Raw genomic sequence first — 6,000 nt, forward strand, 5'->3', positions numbered from 1 at the left:
TTCCCTTGCAGAGCTCATCGCTGTGGGTGCCGGGACATCTGCCCTTTGTGGGCACGTTGAGGCTTCTCTCTGAAGGACCCACATGGAAGCGGCCCCAATGCCCTGAATTAGGGAGCGGAGGCAATTGACCCTCATGGAGCTGGGAGGGAACCCGATCCTGAGGCTGCTGTGCCGTGAATTCTGGAAATGAATCAGCCAACAGTAACTGTAGCCCAGGAGCCTCTCTTCCCTGTTTCTCCATTTATTGGGCATCTTCCTTGAGCTCGGCATTTTGTGAGGCTCTTTCAAAACATCCCACTGAATTCTTGTGAAATTTATGACACAGGTGCTTTGTTTGTCAGGGTGTCCAGAGTGGGCAGCGGGGTGAGCCCCCCTTGCTGTACAAACACTTGCACTTCCTGCAGAGGATCCCCTCCTCCCCGTCCTGCAGAAGGTCCCCTCCTCCCCATCCTGCAGAAGGTCCCCTCCTCCCCGTCTGGGCTGGGCTGCTGAAGTGACTGCCAGCCTCCCATGCTCATCAGCTTCTGTGCCCCACTCTACTGGACCTGCCCCCCACCCCCAGGGGTTCATTCCTCTGTACTTGACCTGCCCCCCCTACCCCGTAAGGGCTCATCTCCCCTGTACTGGACCTGCCCCCCACCCCCCAGGGGATCGTCTTTGTGGAGGGTGATGGAGATGAATTCTGTCCAGGGCAAGCTGACATTGATCGGCACATCGGGGGTGTTCCTGCACCTTTCTTAAAGGACTGGGGTGACCAGGACTCTCAGGGCCCCTTGCACCAGCTCCTGATGGCCTGCATCTCCCTCGCTAGTCTCCATCCTTGGGGTCCCGGTGTTTCTGCACGACGTCATCAGCCTCCGGGGTCCCGACCTCTCCTCTCCACAGGGAGTCAGGCTGCTTGTGGCGAGAGGCCTGTGGCTCACAGTCTTCACAGGTGGAAGAGACCGGAGGGCTCATCTCATCTAACCCCGAATTTTCTAGACAACGCTCTGCTTGAGTTTCAGGAGGCAGATCTGGAGTCAGCACCCTTCTGTGAGAACATTGATCTGAGCCCCTCAAGCCTCCCCTCATCTCTGGATGGGGGTCATTTTGGCCATAGTGGGGGTCCTTGGTGGGCAGCTTCTTGGGAGAGGGTTTGGAAATGTAGGCAAGTTTGGGGGTCTGCATAGGGGAGGGGACATAAGTGGTGGCCCAGCCTGTCCTGGTGTAGGTAGACACCCCCTCCGCTTGCTCCAGAGTGGACTGTTTCAGACAATGGAGGTCCCACCACACCCCTCAGAAAAGTCCAGACACCTTCGCATTTTGGCTGTAAATCATCTCAGTCCTATTCCATTTGACTTTTGTCCTGAAGGACACAAACTGTCAGAGTGGCCAGACCACCATTAGTGGAGGAATTCCCTCCTTTATTGTAAAACCTAGAACTCACGGACTGTGTGGCTCTGGAAATGGAAGGCCCCAGCTCCCAGGGACTCCAACGCTCGCACCTTCGCCTCAGCTGAGTGCAGAGAGCACCCACATTCCATGAAGAGCACAAAAGGCATTCTTTTTTGATCAAGTTTGGGTTTCAATTTAAAGCTGAGCTTTTTGACGGATACTTTGTTATTCAACGATTACACTATAACTTGTGCTGTCTTCAAACATACATGGAAAATGCACCACACAGGTCACACCGATGTGGACGCCCACCTCCTGCCACGTATTTTTGTTTTTCCTTTGCCTGCCTTTGGACCATAGAAAATTCCATCTCTTTCAATAAACTTAAATCATGGTAAGTTATAGTTTATGTATTAATCTTGTGCTTGTATTTAGGGTTGCAAAATTAGTTATGGAGAACTCACACCCATATTTCTGTATATATCAGTGTTTGTATAAACTTCTACTGAGCTTAATAATTTTCATTTTTCTCTTGGGATACATCTTCAGGATTTGGTTTATTCTATGGTCTTGATGTCTACTTAAGGGGCATTTATACAACTGAATTCATCATATGCTTTTCCCCTAAAAGCTTTCTCCCTAAAGAAAAACAACTACGATTTATTGAGTGATAATAGGGGTAACTATGTAGTTAATTGTTACAATAACTCTAAAATTGTTATTGTTATAGAACTTTAATTTTATTCCTGCATACAAAATCTAAACCTATGTCTGCTAGGACTATATCAGTCAGATACAATGTATCATTAGTTGGCAGCACTCATTTAAAAAATTGAGTTAATAACCTGCACGTGGGCTCAGAGAAGCGATCCCTGGTTTTTGTTTCCACGTCACCAACAGGACAACATTCCGGCACAACAGATGGAGAATGGTCAGGCGCAGTGGTGCAGCAGGGGCGTGAAATGAACGCCTGCCGCGTGGAGGAGGCTCAGCTCCTGCACCCAGTAGGTGCTCAGTGAATGCGCCTGGGTGAATGTGTGAAACTGTTCAGATCAACCACAGCAGCGTCGGGGTCCCGCAGCAGGGAGCCCGGAGCACCCACAGGCCAGGGTCTTTCAGGGATGCAGCTGGTGTGAGGATGGACGTGGTCTGAGATCAGGGGCATAAAACGTGAGGTCAAGGTGCAAAGTCAGCATCCAATCAGAGAGACGGGGACACAGGAAAGAAAGAGACCAACGTCGAAGCCGTGAACCACGGGAGATACTGTCAGCCTGGTGGACAGAAGGGCCATGCCCCGTTGCTCCTTCCTGAGACAAATGATCAACAGTGTGGCTTCCAGAAGGACACGGCATATTGGTAAGCTCCTTCTCGCGGGAACGTCCCCTGTTCCTGGGACCACTCCCTCCCTTGGCTTGTAACGGGGGATTTTGGAGACAGAAGGAGGGCAGCTATTCCCTCATGAGCAGAGCAGTTTACCGAATGTATTTTGACAGCAGCCTTTTGGGTTCAAATGCTAGCTCTGCCACTAGACACATGACCTCTGGGAAAGTCACCGGCTGGGTGCATGCCTCAGTTTCTCCCTGTGTAAAGTCAGAACAGCTGTACCTGCCGTGTGGGGCGGCTGTGAGGACAGAGTGAGAGGACATCCGGAAAGAGCCTGGGCTGAGACCCGGCAGGCGAGGGGGTCACTGCCCGCTGCTGTCTGTTTCCGAAGGTGCGTCCATGGCAGCTGCCCGTGGTCATGGTGTGGATGAGGAACGGAGTTGTCTTTTGCTCCTTTGAAGGGGGAGTGTGGGTTTCAGGAAAACATCAGCTCAGAGTCATTTTTGTGTCTGAATCTGCTTCATACACACACATCTCCAAATACTTACAATGATTGAAAAAAGCTTTGAATAAATGCTTGGGAATTTCATCTTGGACATGAATTGGTCTCTGAAAAGAGTCTGGGGGTCTTTCCAAATTTTGGGGTGAGGCTGGGTGAGATGACCAAGGGGAAATTTGAGTAGCCAGAGCTCTTTATCCATATTTGAGGAAAACTGTCAAATTCCTTCTGGTCCTCAGGAGATCCAGGGTTAGTTCTTCCTCTCTGGTAGTTCAATTTCGAAGTCACTTGGAACTCGTGTTTAGAAGTGCCTTGAGGTATTATTTTTATGGAATTAATTTTTCCTGCTGTCCATGAGTGTCCGAGCATCAGAGGGTGGGAGCTGCCTGGGATGGCTCCTGGGGCCCCTACCCCTACCCTGGTCTCTTCCCCTCCCTGTTCTTGTCCTTCCATTCGCAGAACCTTCTAGATTCATGGGGCTTTCAGCCTCTTCCTTCCTCTCTGTTTAGCTAGAACAGAAGCATATTTGGAAGCACTAGGCAGCTGTCACAAAGCAGAAAACCGTCTTTCCTCACAATATCCCACCGACAGTGCTGCACTCTGTGTTAACTGTCAGTCCAGGAAACTAATAGAACCTTTACAGTGATAGACTGCATTCAAAATTCTTTTTTTTAACATACACTGAGGCAACATGCAACTCTGTTTCCAAGCAATGTGGGGGATCTCTGTCCCTTTTAGAGAAAACACAAGTAAGAAATAAAACTTGCCTGCAAGACTTACCAGACTTAGCATTGAAAAAATAACATTTCCAGGCTATAGACTGATGGGGGGTGGTGACTCTTTTAAATTCTCTGAGAAAGGCAAGAATGGTGAGTGAAAAAGAGCACATATTTTCAAGTTCTGAAATAGGGTGAAACACCAGTCTGCCACGTGATGCCCGGAGCTTGGGTGTGCCTATCTGTAAAGAAGAGGGCAAAAATATTCCGATGTTGAAGATGGAGCAAATGTCCTCGAGGGCACCGGGTGGCTGCGGGTCACGGGCAGTGTGCGATTGTTATTATTGTGATGCCACGGGTGCCCACATACAATTTCCCTGTGCGGCGTTCCTGTCTAAGCCCTCTCTAGCAGCCGGAAGCCCCGAAAGGCTGGACTCAAGTCTTTGCTGCTGGCTGGGGTGGGAGGAGGGAGTGGCCGTTCTGGGAGCGAGTGGCTCTGGGCCCTCCAGTTCCTGCTGTGTTTGGGAGGTAACATTTAAATGTATTTACATTCTATTCTTAATCAAGGATGTTCATCAAACCCATTTGGGTAACTTGATATTAAAAGGACAGAGTGATCTTTACGGGAATCATGCTCTGCAGAAAGACCGAGTCAAGATTGTGGCGTGATTAGGCGGAAAACACTAACAATCCTCCGAGGGGCCAAGCCTCAGGATGCGGGGGAAGGAGTCACAGGGTGCCCCGAGCGCCCGAGTGCCCACTGAAGCCTCGTCTCACTCTCGAGCCGTGCCCAGCCAGGCCACCCGTGAGCCATGAGCCCATCAGGAAAACAGCTGCCTCCAAAGAACCGGGCTGCTGCTTTTACGTGAACGATCTGGAGAGAGGCACCGTCAATCACGGCAACCGACTTAAGTGTTTGCCGGGCAGGGGGAGAGTCCCGCGAGCACCCTTTGAAGTGTCTTTTACTGAAGGTAAACATCTGAAGAACGTAAAAGCAGCTCTTCTTTCCAATGAGTCACTTTGTTGGGGCGGATGGGAGGGTAGGGGGCCTGGTGAAAGGAAAAGCAATAAAGGAATCCTTATGACGGCAATTTGCACGTTCACTGCTCTTTGATATGTTAACTAGATTTTTAAAAATGGAATTCTTTGTCTCCTACGGGTCCTGGGCCGTGATGGCCATGGTGAGCCCATCCTCTTGCCATGGACAGCCTCTGTGAATCTGTGACTTCGTCGTAAGCGAGTTGAGTGAACAGCTGCTCCTACGGGAGGTGGGCTCCTCACCGCACCAGTGCAGTAATTGACGGGGGGGGGGGTGGGCATGGGGACGAGAAGGAGCTGATCAAATGCTGGATCAGTGGGTGGTGAGCTCTCAGCTTTCACAAGGCCTCTGTGAACCTTGGATTTTTTTTTTTTTTAAACAGAACTTTTCCATTCTGAAAGTTAGCAACGCTGTAAAGTACTAGGCTTTAAATACTTTGTGTCATGGATATCATCTGAAGACCAAACAGCTCTGGATTTCCAAATTTAGCACTTTTTCCTCACAAGGATCCATCATGTTAAAATATCCGACTGGCATGTGGAACCCAGTAATTTACGCTACTGAAACGCAGTGTGTGACAGAAACCAACAGCAGGCTGCACAAATCAGAGAAAAGTCTTCAGGAACTTGTTGAGTTGAGTGGGGAGGACTGTTTTCTGCGACTGTGTCTTCTTGCTAAAACTCGAGCCACGCCACACCTTTGACTTTGAAACATCATTAGCTTCCCAATGGCAGATGAAATGAGGCTGATTTTCCAGGCTTGGTGGCTCACGCCTGTAATCCCAGCACTTTGGGAGGCCGAGGCGGGTGGATCACGAGGTCAGGAGATCGAGACCATCCTGGCTAACATGGTGAAACCCCGTCTCTACTAAAAATACAAAAAGTTAGCTGCGCGTGGTGGCGGGCGCCTGTAGTCCCAGCTACTCGGGAGGCTGAGGCAGGAGAATGGCGTGAACCCAGGAGGCGGAGCTTGCAGTGAGCCGAGATCGTGCCACTGCACTCTAGCCTGGGTAACAGAGCGAGACTCCGTCTCAAAAAAAAAAAAAAAAA

The sequence above is a fragment of the Piliocolobus tephrosceles genome, chromosome 18 (assembly GCF_002776525.5).
Source record: "Piliocolobus tephrosceles isolate RC106 chromosome 18, ASM277652v3, whole genome shotgun sequence".
Classification (NCBI taxonomy): Eukaryota; Metazoa; Chordata; class Mammalia; order Primates; family Cercopithecidae; genus Piliocolobus; species Piliocolobus tephrosceles.